General features: G+C 44.5%; 1 protein-coding gene across 2 annotated transcripts in view; it reads right to left on the minus strand.

Moving 5' to 3' along the window:
• Positions 1-20,095, minus strand: part of FAT2 (FAT atypical cadherin 2) — a 105,616-nt gene extending 85,521 nt beyond the window's left edge. For both annotated transcript variants that reach the window (XM_035105703.3, XM_035105701.3), the window contains exon 1: positions 19,959-20,095. The gene's annotated coding sequence lies outside the window, so the exon portion shown is untranslated. The remainder of the gene's footprint in view (positions 1-19,958) is intronic.
• Positions 20,096-20,346: the final 251 nt, after the last annotated feature.

Raw genomic sequence — 20,346 nt, forward strand, 5'->3', positions numbered from 1 at the left:
CCATCAAAGCATTCCTCACAGATGGCTGTCAAGCCTCTGCTTAAAGACGTCCAAAGAAGAAGACTCCACCACACTCCTTGGCAGCAAATTCCACTGCCGAACAGCTCTTACTGTCAGGAAGTTCTTCCTAATGTTTAGGTGGAATTTTCTTTCTTGTAGTTTGAATCCGTTGCTCCGTGTCCGCTTCTCTGGAGCAGCAGAAAACAACCTTTCTCCCTCCTCTATATGACATCCTTTTATATATTTGAACATGGCTATCATATCACCCCTTAACCTTCTCTTCTCCAGGCTAAACATACCCAGCTCCCTAAGCCGTTCCTCATAAGGCATCGTTTCCAGGCCTTTGACCATTTTGGTTGCCCTCTTCTGGACACGTTCCAGCTTATCAGTATCCTTCTTGAACTGCGGTGCCCAGAACTGGACACAGTACTAATTGGTTCCCTTATTCTCTTATCATCAGGAAATTTCTTCCAATGCCTAGTCAAAGTGTACACCTCAGTGTGTACATCAGTATTCACTTTGGATGTGTGTACGCAGGAACATGTAAAGTGTGTTTATGAGACAAACTGGCAAAGCATATATGATACAAATATGCATAAAAGGATCAGGACTGACTACAGTTCCTTGTTACGTGTATATATGGTTGCAGACATGGGTTTGTGGACAAATTGCGCCCCCAGGCAGCCCCTGAGCGGAATGATGACACAAGACCACATTCTATGGGATTAAAATTGGCCACAACTTTTATTAAGAATTCAGATGTAGGGAGACCTTGGCTCAGGCATTGGGCGTATATCCTTCCCAGCCCCCAGGCAGGGATCTGGGTAATTTCAGGGTTACCCAGCATGTGTGAGGGTTGGGCTAGCTCTGGAGAACTTATGTTCAAGCAGATAGCCCGCCCCCCCCTCGATCGCAGCCGCTGGAGAGTGAGGGCAATGACAGCCTACTGCGTATGGTCAATGCCTCCCCCTTAGTCCCATTTACAGGAACCCTGTTATCGCTGCCGCAATGGGGGCGGGGGGTCACCGCCCCATGCCCCCCTATTTATGTAGATGACTAAAGGATTCCGCCCAAGGCTTGCATCCACCAAAGTTGTGACGAATTGCTACGGGAAAGGCGAAACCTGCCAATGCAGGGGAAATTCCTTTCCGACCCTTCAACAGCAGCCTTGTTGTCGCAGCGCCTGTGTGCGTGTACGCCTGTGGAAGAAAATAACCTATAATGCAATCATTAATTTTGGGAGTGGAGGGTGGGAAAGCTCTGGAGCCGTCGACTGCTTCCCAGGAATGACTCTGCTTAGCCTGAGTCATTCAGACAACAGCCTGTCAAGAAGAAAAATAGGGTTTGTTCTGTTAATTGTGGTCAAGGCCAAGGTTACTCAGATGCCCCAGGCATAGAAATTTTGGTGCAGAAATTTGGCTTGCTGGGAATCTCAACAAGTTTCTAGTTCCTATGGTTATTGAGGTCTTTTTTTATGTCAGGGAAGTACCTAGTAAAGGCTCTGAAACTTGAAGATGTGTTGGGCAAAACTGCCGGTGGTCAAGGGATCAGTTAGGGATTTAATTTCCTTTGGTGAATACGTTTGATGATAATTTTTTGGGTGCAGAAAAAGTCTGGCCTCTGATAAAGTGCTTATCAGATACTCAGGTAAATAACAGGCAGCCTGAGAAAATTCCATTTTATACTATGATTGTTGTCCTATCTCAGTTTGAATAGGGGCAACCGGGGCTGTTTGAGTGTGATTCCCTTGTCCCTGGGTCAAGAAAATTGGGAGTTCACTGAAGCCAGTTTCTGGTTCATACAGAGAATGTTCAAATTAGTATCAGTTTTGTACTGGATTCCATTCTCCCAGGGATCATCCTTCTAATAGAGTATGTGGGTTTCTCTGTCTTTCCATGATATCTCCATCCAGATCAAGAGATAGAGCAGACAGGAAAATCACAAGCATGGACAATGGGAGCTTTCTCTCTCAAGGCTAAAAACACGGCAGAAGTGGGGGCAGGGGGGCAGGATGTGTTTCATTTATAGTGAGGCTGGGAAAGTAAGGATTAAAACGAATCTCTCTGTATGTTGTGGTCCTGATGAAAATGGGGAGATTTGCCTGCTATTATAATTTTTTTTTATCTGACATGCTTCACAATGGCATGTTTAGCATCACATGTCGTTTGGCCATCTGAATGTAGACCTGGTGTAGACAACATGGTGCCCTTCAGGTGTTGTTGGACTACAACTCCCATCATCCCTTGCATTTGGCCCTGCTGGCAAGGGCTAAAGGGAGTTGTAGTCCAACAACATCTGGGATCCACCCCAATGGCTGTTCCTGGTAATGTATGCAATGTTTGATGTCAACCACAAAAGTCTATGCTGACTGCAAAGCTTCCCAACCTCTCTGATGCCTGTGAAGTAACTATCTTTCTTTATCTTTCTTTATTTGCAGGGGATGAGGAGTCTTACGTGCTATTTTGCATTTTGTGTCACTTCTCTCCCCACTTAATTTTCTTTGGAAAATGCCACCGACAAACCAGTTTCAATTTCACTTCTGGATTTTTCATGGTTATCTCTATATCAGCATGCCATAGCAAAGTGTGTTTTTGTTGACCAAGTATATTTACAGGATTGTATTTACAATGGAATTGGTGGGTATGCTTTTTTGGGAGGGTATGAGCTTGTGGGGGGGAATAGACTCAACTGGATGGCTCAAGGCAGGCAAAATGTACAGTTAACTGCTTTCCTAACAGCCTTTCACTTAAGTTCACTTAAAACAAAACAAAAAACAACAACCCCCAAACCCCAAAACGTTGCTGTTAGAGCACTGAAATATTTTCATAATTGCCGAACAGCCTGGAGCAACATGATATGGATTGTTGAGATTTTAGTTTGGAATTCCTTATTTGGAATGGCCCTTGGCTATTCCACCCATATTTGCAACACATTTCCTATGGTTAGTAAATAGAGGGTAAATATAAGTGCAAATATACAGTTTACATTCAATGAGTGTACCATCTGCGTACCTGTGAACACAACAATTGCGCTGCCCAAATAAATAAGTGTACACTCTTTTGCACAAGCACTTGCACATGTGTGGAGACAGCTTGAGCCTGTGTTCAGTGAAACATGTGAACAAGCCGTATATGATTTGAATAAAGGGCTAAGGCTGCAATCCCTCAAACCGCCAAGGTTGTTGGGGGAGGAAAGCGGGGAGAGGTTCCATTGCGCCAAGCTGTTTTCTCCACTGCTACTGAAAAGATTGGAAAGGGACCTTACACTGATGGCATTGGCATGCATTGGGATTGCAAGAGCAGAGAAGCAGCAGGTAACTTTCCTTTAAAATGCCCTATGATGTGAATCAGGGCAGTTTCCCCCAAACGTCTTTACCTTTCAGTCAATCTCTCCCCACCCAACCCAACCTACAATCAGATACTCTAGCTAGCTCTCTTATGAATATCATGGGTCTGGCTATGCTTCAGGGTGGAGGGGGAAATACCCCACCCTTCAATTTTTATAAGAGTAATGTAAACATTTTGAAGGTTCTTTGTGAGAAGTGGGAGTCCTATAAAGTAAACAAAGAGGTTTGCGCTGTCATCAGAAAAACTGTTCCCCAGGGCAATAAAGACAGATAAATGGATAAATTAGCAGATTAGATAGCAGAAATGTCATCGCTCTGCTTGCACATGCCTGCGTGGATGTTTTGATTAGTTGCAGAAGAAGCTCCAGCAACTTCCGGTCCTTCGGGCCCAACTCTGTATTGTAGAAGTGCAATTGCTACTCTGCTCAGTTCAGACATAACGTGAGTCACATTCAGACTCACACCTTGGTTTAATAACCTGGGATATGAACAAGCCTTGTGATTCTGCATGTAGCCCCATCGCTCCTCCCTTTGTGTGGGTGAGCAAACAAGCCAGGACATCTTCAATAGCAGGGGTGGGAAATCTCAGGTCCAGGGGCCAAATGCAGTCCTCCAGGCCTGTCTTTCTGGCCCTCAGGACTCACCAGCTCTGCTCCATGCTGTCTTCAAGTGCTTTTGCCTGGAATTAGTATGCTCTTTTGCTGGTCTGGATGGAGAAATTTGTGTGGGGTGTTTGTTTCAACACTTTGCATCATAGCTGTTTTTTTAAGGGAAATAGGCTGAATAGGCTTCCTCGCGAAAAAAGGGAAGACTTGACAGCTATGCTTTGCATGGCTAGAATGCAGCCTACTGTACAAAGATAAGAGCCACACACCCCTGTCCCCCCCCCACTTTTGCCTCTGGTTCTGGCCACCACTGGAAGGTTGACCATATAACCCTCAGGCTAAAAACTGTTGCCCACCTTAAACTACAGTTTACCATTTCACCTAAACCAGGAAGCGATAGTATGGCTTTGGGATGGGAAAGGTTTGAAGGATGGGTGACACCTGGCTTGAGAGCAGTACATGTGAAAAGGATCTAGGAGTCTTGGTCGACCACAAACTTGACATGAGTCAGCAGTGTGATGCAGCAGCTAAAAAAAGCCAATGCAATTCTGGGCTGCATCAATAGGAGTATAGCATCTAGATCTAGGGAAGTAATAGTACCACTGTATTCTGCTCTGGTCAGACCTCACCTGGAGTACTGTGTCCAGTTCTGGGCACCACAGTTCAAGAAGGATACTGACAAGCTGGAACGTGTCCAGAGGAGGGCAACCAAAATGGTCAAAGGCCTGGAAACAATGCCTTATGAGGAACGGCTTAGGGAGCTGGGTATGTTTAGCCTGGAGAAGAGAAGGTTAAGGGGTGATATGATAGCCATGTTCAAATATATAAAAGGATGTCATATAGAGGAGGGTGAAAGGTTGTTTTCTGCTGCTCCAGAGAAGCGGACACGGGGCAATGGATTCAAGCTACAAGAAAGAAGATTCCACCTAAACATTAGGAAGAACTTCCTGACAGTAAAAGCTGTTTGACAGTGGAATTTGCTGCCAAGGAGTGTGGTGGAGTCTCCTTCTTTGGAGGTCTTTGAGCGGAGGCTTGACAGCCATCTGTCAGGAATACTTTGATGGCGTTTCCTGCTTGGCAGGGGGTTGGACTGGATGGCCCTTGTGGTCTCTTCCAACTCTATGATTCTATGACTTCAGATTTCCTGGCTTCTTCGAAAGCTGCTAAGCATGAGTTTAGATGAAAGAAGAGACTATAGTTAACCAAACCCTTTCTATAGGCTTTCTGAGTTTGAAGCATGGGAAGTCAAATTTAAATTTGTATAATTTGGCAGAAGGTTTGGATTAATTGTTTAATTGATATTTGTATAATTTGAAAATGGATTAGATATTTAAATTGGAAAATCTAATAAAAGTGTTTATTAAAAAACAACAACAATCAAACCCTTTCTGATTAGTTTGACAGCTCACACAAAGGGAAGAGTGGCATGGCTGTGTGGGAGCACGAGACTCATTCATTGAGCCAATATATGATTATCAAAACATGACTAGTGACTCTTACATGAATTACTCTGGAGTAGCACATCACTCCTTGGCTCAGGTGAGGTCTAGCAGCATTCATTTCCAAGTGTTATTTTTAAAAGCCAACCCAATGGCAGCCGCAATTTGTGGTGGTCTGTTTTCAACCTGCTGCAGTGGTATAAATGTCAACAGCAAGATGATCAGCTCTTGGATGGAAGCACCAGTTTACCCAAATGTCTCTTCTGCCTATTTTGTTGCTGAAGATTACAGAAGGCCGGAGGTTCTAATCCCCATGAGGGGTGAGCTCCCGTTGCTCTGTCTCAACTCCTGCCATCCTAGCAGTTCAAAAGCATGCCAGTGCAAGTAGATAAATAGATACCACTGCGGTGGGAAGGTGCTCTGGCACTCGTCACAGTGTCCTGTTGTGCCAGAAGCAGTTTAGTCATGCTAGCCACATGATCCGGAAAGCTGTCTGTGGACAAATGCTGGCTCCCTCGGCCTGAAAGCGAGATGAGCACCGCAACCCCATAGTCGCCTTTGACTGGACTTAACCATCCAGGGCTCCTTTACCTTTTTACCTTACTGCAATATCTAAATTGAGCCTCAGATGTTACAGGGGGAGCTGAAGGGGTGCTCTGTCAATTTAAGGACTAAGAACTAGGCTGCATTTTTATACCTCACAAAGCTATGATTCTTAGCACCCTTAGCAAATCACAGTTCCCAGGATTCTTTCGAGGAAGTCACGGTCTGCATGCAGCCCTATAAAAGGAGAGACCGGCAGGGGTCTTGAAGTTGCGTTAGCACCTTCAACAGTTAGCACCTGCTTATCAAGAGCATCCAAAAATTGGTCTCTGTAAATTCATCTTCACACCTTCACTTTCTCTCTCCAGTGGCATTTTGAGACCAGATATAACCCATGCCAGCACGGATAATGGAGACATCTGTCGCTCTTCACCTTTTCCTCTCCTTCTCATTCCAAATGTGGAAATGGCAATTTGGCAAAGTACTACATTTTTGCTTTCCGGACATACAAACAGGATCATAACAATTCCAACTGATTGGGAAAGGATATAATCAGAGGTAATATATCATCTGATCATTGCTTATTACTTGACGTAAACAAGCCTGACAGTTATTTATGCTGCTAATAGCCAAAACACCACTAATACTTTATAATAATATACAGTAGTAGCAAAATACACTGTGAGTCAGGGAGTCTCTGAACTCTCTGCCCATTTTAGGGAAAGAGGCCTTGCTGCTTTCTTTTGAATTAAGCTAATCCAGGGGTGGGGGCCTTCCAGATGGACTCCAACTCCCATCATTCCTGACCATTAACCATCCTGGCAGGGCTTGATGGGAGCTGGAGTTCAAGAAATCGGGAGGGCCACAGGATTCCTCGGCCCTGAGCTAGTCATTCATTGCAATTACCTTAATCATCACCCCACCTGCCAATAAGGAAACTGAGGCACCAAATAGTAAAGTGACCGGTGAAAGAACAGAATTAAGTTTGAGAATCTAAATGACAGGATTCCCCCACCTTTTTTTTTTTTTACCAACGTATGAGTAGTACAACTGCCTGTTAGTTTGGATTTCATGAGATGTACTTTGGAATTCACGGCTGTGAATTTCCTACTGGGAAAAAACCAAAACACCTGGGAACATATGAAGTTGCCTTTTCCCAGGGCAGAATGCTTGTCCATCTCACCCAGTATTATCTTCTCTGTCTTTTCAGGGTCTCAGGCCAATGTTCTCCCTATCAGCTACCTCTTAATCCTTTTGGCTGGAGAGCCCAAGGGCGATATTCTGCAAGCACTGCATGTGCTTCATTACCATTAGGCTAGGCCTGCCCCCATCCACTGTGTTTTCTTTAGGTCCTATCTGCACTCTATACCACTTTAAACATGGATTCCCTCAAAGAATCCTGGGAGCCAATGTTTGTCTTAAGGGTGCTGAGAATTGTTAGGTGACCCCTATGCCCCTCAAAGCTATATTTCATTGAGTGGTTGAACAAGCAGTTGCTCTTCCCGGGGAACTCTGGGAAATATAGCTCTCTGAAGGGAATTAAAAACACACATCACAAGCAGCATAAAAGCAATGTACAGAGGATTAAAAGCCTGGGAAAGTAAATAAAGGACATTTCCTGGTGCCAAAATGACATCAAAGTTGGCACCAGGCGAGCCTCCCTGGGAAGAGTATTACATGGCTGAGGTGCCACCGCAGATGGCAGAGGCACAACATTAAAACTAACATTTTTGTCAACAGACCCCTCCTGTTCTGTGAGACACTGAATGTTTATTAAAAAGGAGTAGAACTTGACTTGGTAGCCTTAATAAAACTAAAAGTCATGGGCATGGGCCAGTAAAATTTAAGCACTTTTATTTACGACTTATTTCCATTCAAGAGTCAATCACATTCTCAAATCTTAACTCTGGCTCGTTAGTGTGCCATATTAATTTCTCATTCTCTTTATTCCTTTGACTTGTTTCTTGTCTGTGCTCCACTCAGTTTCCTCACAGTTGTAGCCTGGGCTATTTTGCAGTTCTTCTCTCCTTTTTGTCTCAGTTGGTCTCTTAATCTGACCCCCTTGTGTAGCAATAAGCACAAAGATATAGAATGAGAATAATTTTCTGACTTCAAACATTTTGGTCTTGACCTAATTCATCATATAAATTGGTGGTTGAAAAGCAACTATATTCAACTGATTCATCTTCTTAGCACAAGGATTACTGCTAGCACTACCTACCTACCTACCTTCCTTCCCAACTAGCCAACCACATTTATATCCCACCTTTCCTCCCAAGGAGTTCAAGATGGCATACAGCAGTGACGTAGCCAAACCATAGCTGCCAAGTTATCCCTTTTTTACAGGGATTTTCCCTTATGCTGAATAGGCTTCCTCGCGAGAAAAGCGAAAACTTGGCAGCTATGAGCCAAACTTAGCCCTCCAGCTGTTTTGGGACTACAATTCCCATCACCCCTGGCCACAGGTCCTGTTAGCTAGGGATGATGGAAGTTGTAGTCAAAAAACAGCTGGAGGGTCAAGTTTGGCCACCACTGGCACACACGGTCCTGTTCCTCCCTATTTTATCTTCACAACCACCTGTGAGGTAGGTTAGGCTGAAAGACAGTGACTGGCCGGAGGTCACCCAGTAAGTTCCATGGCCAAGTAGGGATTTGAACCCAGCTCTCCCAGGTCCTAGTCCAACACTCCAACCAACCATTACACCACACTGGCTCTTTTCCTCCTCCTGTGCATGCCCCACACCCACCCCACATCTGCTCCAGAGGGCCGGGGGGGACCCCTAGAATAAATTTATGGGGATGTATCAATGTAGGTGGGCTGACTTTGTCTCTTTTAAATGTGACCATTGGAGACAGAATAAAAATATCACATAACAATGTTAGTCCAATAGAAAGAAATCCAAATACCATTACCAAAGTTAACTAAAAGACACAGATGGTATAATGATCACTGTGGCACATGTTCAGACATCACATGAAGTCATGATTTGGCATGACAAGAAACAGCTGCAGCAAGCCTTGGGATTACACATTCCCTTCTCTTCCCACTTCTGATACGGCCAAAAAGAAGTGCTCAGAAACATTTGCTTCAAGATTAGGTGACCCTCAACATGCTCTTGTTAACCACAGTTAAGATTAACCACAGTTCATGGTTTGGACAGCACACTAAACTATGGTTAATTGAAACTGGAAGTGAAAGCTTCCAGGAGGGTAGAAAACTCAAAGCTCACTGAAGCTCATGGTTGTCACAATAAATAAGTGTGATGTCTAAATAAGGCCTATTTAGAGACAGAATAGCAGCTAAATCAACTACAGTGATACCTCGACTTACGAAGACGACCCGTTCCGCGGCGCTCTTCGTAAGTCGAAGTCTTCGGTTGTCGAAGCGCCTGTTCTGCGCATGCGCGAAGAGTGATTTTGTGCTTCTGCGCAGGCGCAGAACGCGCACGCGGCGAAAAAACTTCCAGGGTTGTCAACTTCGTAAGTCTAAACCTTCGGAAGTCGAGTCATTCGGATGTCGAGGTACCACTGTATTGGTCTTATCATGTGTTAGCAACCCAAGTGATAGCCATGTTAGCCTGTTGCAGCACAACCATCAAAGTCTTAGATCTGTTAGTCCACCTCTCTTTGTAGTTTTATATCTTCTTAGCCAATTCAATGTCCCTGAGAGACTGTGAAAAAAGCTTCGTATTTGATTGCAGCCCTCTCTCCCCCTGATTTTATATTAATAAGAATTAATGATTCCTCTTCTAATTTCTCTGCCCAGTTTCCCTTGGTTGAAGGACACAGAAATCAGGTATTATGGCATCGGAAGAACTGCCATTTCAGACCCTACAGTATCTATGGTTTTATATTCCAGCGGTAGCATTGCAACAAATCTTAGGATGCAAATAAAACTGTGATGGATTAACTGTGAAAATATCTGCAAAGGCTGAAAAGCACCTTGAAAAGATAGTGGTTTTTCTTAAGTTATTATATCATACAACACAATGGTTTAAAGGTGATATATACAGTAAATGATTTTAATAAATCAGTAAATTTATTTGAAGACAATGGTGTTAGAATGATAAAGGAGGACAGAATGCAAAGAAAGGGGCATGCCATGTGCATCTCATATGTGCATTTGTCCCAAATTTTAAAACAGGCCTACAGAATCTCTTCTCTTAATCAGAGTATTTCTGGTGATCTGCTCCTATGAACTCTCCACACACAAATCTCCAGTCACACAAACTGCCATCAAGATCCTCCATTACTAATCCGTTTCCCTCCTTTGCAGGCAGAAATACTCCTGAGCTACTCTGGAGGAAAGCGTAAGAATCACTTTACCTTCTGTAAAAAAATTCTTCACCTACTTTCAGGCTTAGGATCCAAATACACCTGTTGGGTTTTTTTTTACCTTGCAGTTTGCAAAGCTAGGTGAAGCCAACAGTCTTCTCTTCCTGTTTGCAGTCAGCTTTAAGACTCTGACACTGCCTGTCCTGCTTCTTCCAGACTCTTCATACTGTTGAGTTTATATATGCAAAGAGGTGAAAAGGGTTGAGGTAATGAACTCAGCTGTAAAGCATAGGAATGCTTCCAAGGGGCTATTAAAGCTTCAAAGAGATTGATGCCTACAGTAGAGATGGGGAAACTGTGCACCCCCCCCCCCCAAATGGTGCTGGGCTACAACTCCCATCATACCTGACCATTGTTACCATGGGGTATCCAAAGAGTAAGGAGCAGGATCCTCAGCTCTGGCTGGGGCTAACCATGTACAAGCAAGGGCAGAATCCTGCGTGTCCAATAAATGTGTAGAATGGGGCGTTTCAACAGGGGCAAGTTATCTTCCTTCTGCACAAAAAGCAAAAATTCTTCCTTCCATCTGCATAATTAGTCACAGTCTAGCCCAGGCATCCCCAAACTGCGGCCCTCCAGATGTTTTGGCCTACAACTCCCATGATCCCTAGCTAAGACGACCAGTAGTCAGGGATGATGGGAATTGTAGTCCAAAACATCTGGAGGGCCGAAGTTTGGGGATGCCTGGTCTAGCCAGTCACCTTAAGAATGCCAGCATTCTATTAAATGTAAAAGAAAGCTTGTAAGATAATACCAAGCCTCTGGGGTGGCAGTTTTGACTAGAATTCCATAGGGTATTACCCTCTTATATGTTGCCGTAGAGTAGGCACTAAATATTCTGAATAGACATCTGCTCATCATTGCTCTGAACCTCAACAAACCATGACCCACTAAGCCAACCATAACCAGCCATAGATTATGGCTCAAAAAATTACTATTTTAAGAAACTGAAAACATGTCCTCCCTGCCTCCTGCCAACACTGGTTGATTTTCAGTACTAGCTAAAAACTCAGCTCTTCGGTCAGGCTTTTAATCATGTAGGGTTTTGGCACATTAGGCCACTGATTTTTGTAGGAGTAGAGGTTATATAGATTAATGTTTAAGTTGCCTTGAATGCTTTTATTGGAATTGTTGCACCGTTAATTTGATTTTATATTTGATGCACCCCACCCTGAGATCACTTGTTTGATGAAGCACAGATTGAAAACTAATTATATAAATAGTTCTCTCTCTTATCGCCATTTATTTAGAGTGGAAGGCTTTGAAAGATCACAGCCAGGCCAGATAGTGAGACTGTTTCCTTTGAAGAGGCATGCAGTATGGGCCTTGACTTCAGTCTAACAAGCACACACTTTTAATTCTTCAGTATCTTCTATCTGTTCAGAGTCACTTAAGTAAAGTAGCTGAAATCTAGAGATAAAATCCCAGTAACACTTACTGAACAAACTAACAAAAGAGTGTATAACTTGAAGAGCAAAAAACAGAGGGGGTTTGTCTTTTAGGAGCTAATATAGAAAAAAACTCCTTCAGAGCTACATAGCCAGTCTGGGCATGTGTTACCTCACCAGAGATCATGCCATGTTCAGTGGTTGGTAAGCAGCATCTCCACCCCCCCCCTGCTTAGCTGATGTAATGCTAACAGAATTAACCCTTACATTACAAACTGAATGATTATTACTGTTGCATTTCCAACACTAATTCCTGGACTGTTTACACTGAGAGGAAACTGAAACACACACACACACACACACACACACACACACACACACACGTGTGTGTCTCCTGCACTAGCACAATTTGAGCTTACGATCCCACCCACCCAAGATTAGCCTAATGACCTCTTAGCCTTTCTACTGCAATGCAATCCCTATTGCTTTTATAACATACAGCAAATGTTTATTCAATACATAAATTGTTCAGACTGTAGCAGGAATCCCACCCCACACTCATGGGAAACTGTGTTCATGGTCCTTCAGAGTAATCAAATGAAACTTTGTTGCGTAGCATGACAGAAGTCTGTAATTACGTATATTGGGACAAGTTGTTTGTTGTTTAGTGTTGCAACAATTGCTTTCTCGAAATGTACCTTCTGCACCATGAAAAATAAATAAAAACATTAGTAAGATATATTTGAAACAGTTGACAGAAACTGTCCCAATCTTGCTGCAAATCTCCACATCAACCCCAATGACTGCCAGGAATGTGTGGCAAAACTGGCATGAGATTATGCAGCCTGACTGATCTCCACAGTAGGCAGCAGCATTCAAATGTTATAGTCCCAGTGTCAAATCTCTGCATACAAAAATAGTCCTGGCTTCCCGTTCTTATGGCAGTGACAAGTTAGTCTGTTTGATACCTAACACTAAGCTATGAATTTGCTTCGGCAAAGTGTGGCTTGTTGGAATGTCCATACCCAACACAGCAGTCTAGCCATGGTTTCTTTGGCCACACCACCCAAAATACTCACCAGCTTGATTTGTGGTTACAACGATAAAAAGCTGGACAGCAAATAAAGCACTGGAGAAACAAGCTGCAGCCTTTTTGCTAGTCTGCGGACTTGGTTTGCACATAACGCTAAGCCAAACCATGCCTTAGCATGAACAAGCAAACATGCACAGCTCCCAGAGAAAAGACTGCAGGCACTTTGCTTCTCCCCAGTTATGTTGTTGTTGCTGCACTGTGCTGCGATAAACCATGGTTTGACTTAGCATGTCTTCCAACCCTGGGCTTGTGGACTGGACTTCAGACAAACTACAATTTGAAACCAAGGTTGTTCCTATGGGGTTGAGGCTGAAAGCCCAGTAGCTTGCCTCATACCACCAAGCCCAAATAGCCTTCCACCTGAGATCCATAGCAGGGGAAACCTGAGATTCTCCATATGTTGTTGCTCCTATCATGCTTGACCAATAGCCATGCTGACTTTGGAAGGTGGAACCCAACAACATCTGCAAGGCCACAGGGTCCCTATCCCCACTCGATAACATTACCTCTGTTTAGCTTTTCAACAATTTCCACCATCTTGCTTAAAAGTGTCCAACTGTCTTAGATCTTGATGTTTGGCCGGCTCCTTCTTCCAAGTAACAGCTTCTCTGCTCCACTGAGCTTGCCTTTCTACTCCACCTCCTAAGAAAAACTGCAAGAGAATTTGGGGGACCTGCCGGTTCAGCAAAACTGGGCTTCTTTCTAATAGCACACAATGGCACCCGCTTTTCAAGAGATACCTGCCACTTTTTAATTCTATTACATCTGTGCATCAGTGAAGGCCAAAACGTGCTGACTGCCGTGTGGAAATGTGCACATCACATGTGCATGCACTCTCACACAAGCATGTGTTTCAGGACGTACAGGCACGCAAACAAAAAGCCCTGTCTGTGGCCAACAACTGGCACAAATGATCCTGTATGGTTTGCACTGGAGCCAACAGCCGCTTACAACAGAGCATAATGCAAAATGCATTTGTTGCCTGCAGCAGATGTTGAATTCCAGGTGTATGCAAACTTATTCCTTGTTTTCTCCCTCTGTTTACTTGGCCTACACATCCGAAATGCTTCTTCAGATATATCTTATCAGGACAAAAATATCAGTCTGTGGAACATGTTTGGCACAAGGAGAGATGCACCACCTTTTCTATGGAATACCTCCAAGCACGCATAAGCCATTTTGCGCTCACCACGTGCAAGCGCATTACTGAGTTGACACGAACACTTTGTGATCCAGAGGGTAGTACAATAGTTTCTGCAGGCTCAAGGAGAAACTGGACTTGTGTTCTTGGACAACACTCCCCCTTCCCACCAAAGTATTTTTGTGTCGTGAACCGCCCTGAGATCTGCAGATGAAGGGTGGTGTGCAAATTTAAGAAACCAATAAAAATAATAATAACAATGCAACATTGCAAATCACCATTGCAAAGTGGAGGGAACTTGAGGGTCTACTGTTCAAAGTAAACAAAGGTAAGAAACCACCCTCAAATCCTTACAGATGCGCTCAGACCACCAACACACCTGAAGTCCCTACATCTTACACTAGGCAAGGGAAACCTTTTGGATTTGGTGGCCACATTCTCATCTGGTCATGCTTACAAGGGCCACAGACCAGTGGTGGCTGCGGCCAAAGGTAAAAGCTGGCAAATCAACAAATGAACATTTTACCTGTACAGTTAGTTAGTTTCTGCACACACTCCTCTACCCTCCTCTATCCTCCATCCTGACAAGCAAGGCACATTATCAGAGCTCAAGGATAGACTGCAGCCAAGCAAAACACAGGGGGGGGGGAGAGAGCAGAAGCCAAGGAGGGGGGTGGCCTGGGGGAAGTTCCAAGGGTCAGACAGAGATGCCTGGAGGGCTGCATTTGGGCCGTAGGCCTAAGGTTCCCCTCCCCGTCTTACACAAACTAGAAGAATGCATACAAAGTCAAAATTAAATGAAAAAGATGGTTCATGAAGATCTTCCCAAACTACTCCTAATTCCAGCACACTTATCCAGTGCCCCTAAGTGAGAGTAGACCAATTATGGCGCCCATTAAATGTTGGCAAGGCTGCAGAAGCAAGTCAAATGACTTCAGCATGACTAAAGGGAAAGGGTGGTGCTGGTTTTCTTTAGTAAAGTAAGAAGATAGCACAGCTCGCAATCTTGAGCTCTCTGTGGATGTTTTGATTATCCGTAGCATTAAGATTTACCTCATACATCCGACTATTTTGGGGACAGATTCTTCTCAGGACCACTTCCTAGATTACGTGGCAGCAGCACATATGTGCACCGGGGGGGGGGGGGGAGTAGAAATCAATCTGAGTTCTCCAGCACATGTGCCTGCCTGCACCGTACATGAATATGTCACGTGCTGAATTCCCTTACCCACAGAAATGAATGCACTTTGGTACACTTAACCAACTCTTTGTTAAATCCCAAGCTACATTTTATACATGTGCAAAGTGCAACACAGAGAGCTGGGAGCAGGATAAAAACAGCAGTAGACTATGCTTGATCTGAGTTTTACAGCCAAGTTTCACAAGGGACTGAGTCTTGCGGTGCAGCTTTTAGAGAGTTAGGTTAAGACATTGGAAAAGTCCATTTCAAATCCCTGCTTAGCTATGAGACTTACAGGAGAGCTTTGGTGCAAGTCTCTCATTCTGCCCGAATGATAACATGAGCTACCACAAGATTTGCTGTTCTGAACTCCTTGGGAATAGCGTGGATAAAATTAATAGTTATGTAATCTTCATCATAAGGGACACGGGTGGCACTGTGGTCTAAACCACTGAACCTAGGGCTTGCCGATCAGAAGGTTGGTGTTTCAAATCCCCGCAACGGGGCGAGCTCTTGTTGTTTGGTCCCAGCTCCTGCCAACCTAGCAGTTTGAAAGCACGTCAAAGTGCAAGTAGATAAATAGGTACTGCTCTGGCAGGAAGGTAAATGGCGTTTCTGTGTGCTGCTCTGGTTCGCCAGAAGTGGCTTAGTCATGCTGGCCACATGACCCGGAAGCTGTTTGCAGACAAACGCCAGCTCCCTCAGCCTATAGAGCTAGATGAGCGCCGCAACCCCAGAGTCGTCCGCGACTGGACCTATGGGGCCCTTTTACCTTAACCTTTAATCTTCATCATACTCTTATGGAGCTGTGCTGTACTAAAACAGGGGAGAAATGGAGGTTAGAAAATAAGCAATCCCCAACCTAAACCAACTGTTGTTATTCAGAATATATATACAGTGGTACCTCTACTTACGAATAACTCTACTTACGAATTTTTCTACTTACAAATGGAGCTCCTTCTGCCATCTTGGATGTGGTTTAGATAGGATTTTTTCTACTTACAAATTTTTAGATAGGGTTGCTTCAACTTACGAATGTTTTCTCCCAATGCATTCCTATGGGATTCAACTTACAATTTTTTTCGACTTACAAATGTGCGTTCGGAACGCATTAAATTCGTAAGTAAAGGTACCACTGTATAAAGAATTTATGTATGTAATAATAGGAACACAGAAATGTGAAATTGCTTATACTGACTCATACCATTGACCCACCTAGCTCAAGACTGTCTGCACTGACTGGCAGCGGTTTCCAGGGTTTCATGACTTGTGTGCATGTTTCGGATGGAGGCATCACTGGGTAGGGTAAGCATTGGTCACACTACATCTAGCCCAATCACAATGCGTTTCAGGCTCAAGTGGCAATCAAGTCTAATTTATTGTATGAGCTTCAATTTGTCTGTGAATAGTGGAAAAAACAAAGAAAAGTCTCACAATCTCATTGGCTGTCTCACTCGCCTCCACCCAGTTAAACCAGAATGCTTTGGTCTAATCCAGTTTCCCCCCACTTAAATTAACAGGGTTACTAAACTGTCTCTAATCCAGATATTCTAGAGAGGCTAGGCTGTGCCTCCTGAATACCACATTGTCCAAAAAGCAGATGCTATTGAGCAACTGATCTTTGTCCTTATGGCCTCTTGCTGTTCACCTAGTCTACTTTTAATTCCCCAAGGAGGTTAATTATCTGATAACTTCTGCTCCTATGCTACCTTTGCGTGTTACCTTTGTTCTGTCAATGCTCTCGGCTGGTCTCCATCTCTCTCTCTCCCCTAACCTCTATCATTCACTCTCTGTGGGTGCTGAGATGAACAGCATCTACACCACGGTTGACTTCAGTTTACTTTAGAGATTGATATCTAGGGCAGTCAGCCATATGAAGGCAGACAAAGAATCGGGTTATCTGCTGACACATATGCACGTTCACCGACAACACGCACACACACACCCCGCAAGAAAAGAGAGCAAACTGCAAGGCCTTGGCATCACTGAAACATCTGTTCAACACTTACCACAACTAGAGATCTGTCAAGGAGAGCAGCGCTGAGATTGAAGGAGGCAGGAAGGTGTGAGGGACCACCTTTACCGTAATCTTCAGAGCAGAGAAATTAATAATAATAATAATAATAATAATAATTTATTATTTATACCCCGCCCATCTGGCCGGGCCTCCCCAGCCACTCTGGGCGGCCTCCAACAGAAATACCAAAAGGCACGTGTGGCAGCAAAATCTCTTTTTGCCGCAATCCTTCTGACACAACTTCATTTTAAGTTGCAAGTTCCAATGAAACATTTCCAACGAAGGCACAATATTGAGGGATAGGTTAGCTAAGATAGCTGCAATATGCAAACATAGAGAGGGCCATAAAACCCCACTTGCATACTATCTGCGTGATTCAATCACCACATCCACCTTTCCCCCATTTAATCATTCAGTTCGTAACTAGTCATAACAAATTTACCGCTGTAAATTGTCGCAGAATTGGACATCAAAGAGAAATACTCATCTGGGCAGTTACTCCTAGGCTTCCTGTTCAAGCCAGAATCACATGGGCAAGCAAAAGTAAACGGTTGAAACATTCTCATTAATCTGGGTGATGGATCCAAGCCTAAAACCATTCTGAACCACTTTTAGACCCTTGATTTTAGACCTTGGACTGCATGACTTTCAACAAGCCTTTTAAGTGGAGATCTTTCCCAGTCTGCATGTGTACTGCAATGGCTTCTCATGTTTTAAAAGCATTTTTATTGTTATATCACGTGTTGGATGCCACCCTGTGCACCTTTGGGAGGAATATAAATGTAATAAAGGTAAAGGGACCCCTGACCATTAGGTCCAGTCGTGACCGAATCTGGGGTTGCACGCTCATCTCGCATTATTGGCCGAGGGAGCCGGAGTATAGCTTCCAGGTCATGTGGCCAGCATGACAAAGCCACTTCTGGCAAACCAGAGCAGCACATGGAAACGCCGTTTACCTTCCCGCTGTAGCGGTTCCTATTTATCTACTTGCACTTTGACGTGCTTTCGAACTGCTAGGTTGGCAGGAGCTGGGACCAAGCAACGGGAGCTCACCCCGTCACAGGGATTCGAACCGCCGACCTTCTGATCGGCAACCCCTAGGCTCAGTGGTTTAACCACAGCGCCACCATATTTCTGGGTCACACTGGAATCAACAAGAGGAACCAAGAGATAAAGTAACATTTTGATTTGTAAACTAGTCTTGCTGATATAGTGATGGCACTATCCATTCCAAGGGTTCAAAGTGCATCACATTTATTATCTTGGTAATCCGTAGAATGACCTTGAAAGGTAGGCCAGTCTTCTGATACCCATATAAAAGTCGGGAGGCAGAGAGAATAAGCAGCTTGCCTGATCCTGTGGGATTTCATGCCCCACTCCTCATACCCTTGCCGTCCAATTCAAAGCACATTTCCTTGGAGAGAAAGTTCCTTGAATACACAGGTGCTTACTCCCAAATATGAATCAGATTATAGCCTTAACCACTGCATCACCCCAACAGCTCTCTCTTACATTTTCTCCTTTTCCTTTCTCATAGGAAACTGCCTTACATGAAGTTAAGACCATTGTTCCACCTAGTTACTCTCTCCAGAGTTTCAGGCAGGGGTCTTTCCTAGTTTCCTACCTGGAGGCATCAAGGATTGAACCTTAGATCTTTCTCATGAAACACATGTGCTCTGCCCCAGAACTATGGCTCTTCCCTCTCAGGCAGTGATGGCCAAACTCGGCCCTCCAGCTGTTTTGGGGCTACAATTCCCATCATCCCTGACCACTGGTCCTGTTAGCTAGGGACGATGGGAGTTGTAGTCCCAAAACAGCTGGAGGGCCAAGTTTGGCCATCACTACGTCAGGTCTGCTTCTTTATTTAATGGTCCCCAAAAATCAATATCCTGGGATCAATTCAAAACTTTTCACACAATGTTATCCTGGATAAGAACTCAGCCCTTTGATTAGCTTTTTTTAAAAATAATGTGAATAAAGATTCAGTGGCTGTGTCCACACTTCTATTTATTCTGCATCCAGGGTGCTTTCACCACTGGTTTAGGGAGCAATGCACACACAGTATCAGCCACAATCCAAATCTATCCTGTTCTTCCTGATGAAATAATGCCTTTTGATGCATCCCCTCTGCACAAAAAAAAACCAGGCTTGTTTCGAAATGACACAAAGAAGGACCTAGCTGCACTTTCAGCCGGCAATGTACATTGTACACACACTCAAATAAGGAAAAAAAGTGCTACTTGCCAGGCAAAACTAGGGAAATCCACCGTCAAACAAGTGCTACTGTCTTGAGAGGCTTAATCCAACATGGTTTTTTTAAAAAAAGAAAAAGAAATGTGTAGATGTCTCCGCTATCAAAGTTGGTGCTATACAGCACATTTACCAAAAAGAGAGAGACCTAAATCAGATTTGTTCAAATAGAAGAAGAATATAAAGGAAATGCTTAGAAAAATTTGGAACACGTGCACAGGAAAGTTCACAACACCATCTTAAAAAAGCCAACAACTTATTGCCTGTTTTCTGGCTGGTTGAAATGAATAAACTGCAGGGAGAGAGGGAGAGGGAGAAAGGGGGAGGCAATGCCTGCCCCGACGAGTCTCCAAAGCTCGGAACAGCAAAACTGAAACTCTTGAACCACTAGTTTGTACTGCTCCTCGTCGGCTGCTCACCCTCGAACAGAAAGTTTCGCCGCAATCATGCCCAGCTCCCAACCAAAAAAGCCTTGGCTCTGGGTTCAATGCGCCTCTTGCGCAAGGCAAGGTCCAGGTCGGATGGTCCTCCGCAAAGGTGGGTTTCTGATAGTACCCCGTGCAATAATAGTAATAAATATGGTAACGCTCCCAAGAGAAGCTGCCCGCGACTCGCCTTTACCTGGTTGTTGCAAGAGGCGATGTCCTCCTGCAAGCGTTTATCGGCGCTCTCTTTGTCCAGCTGGGTCCTCCTCTCTCAAGGCGCAGTGCGCGGCCGGCTGAGGAGGGCGCATGGCGAGCGCTGCTCCGGCTGCCGCTTGCAAGAAGTTGGGCTCAGCAGAAGTTCCAGGCAGAGCGGCGCGCCCGCAGCCAAGCAGCAGGAAAGACAGTTGCCAGGCAGGAGCTGGGGCGGCGGGCAGGCGCGCCTCTCTTCCGACCCCTCCTCCGGCGGCAGGGGGAGGAGGAACCGAGCGCGCCAAGCAGGTGGCCAGACCTCCGCGCCCGCCCCGGTGTGCTCACACCCCAAAAGAAGGAAGGAGAGAAGAGAAGGAGGAGGTTTAGCGAAAGGA

Source organism: Zootoca vivipara, chromosome 2 (genome assembly GCF_965207765.1).
Source record: "Zootoca vivipara chromosome 2, rZooViv2.hap1.1, whole genome shotgun sequence".
NCBI classification, from domain to species: Eukaryota; Metazoa; Chordata; class Lepidosauria; order Squamata; family Lacertidae; genus Zootoca; species Zootoca vivipara.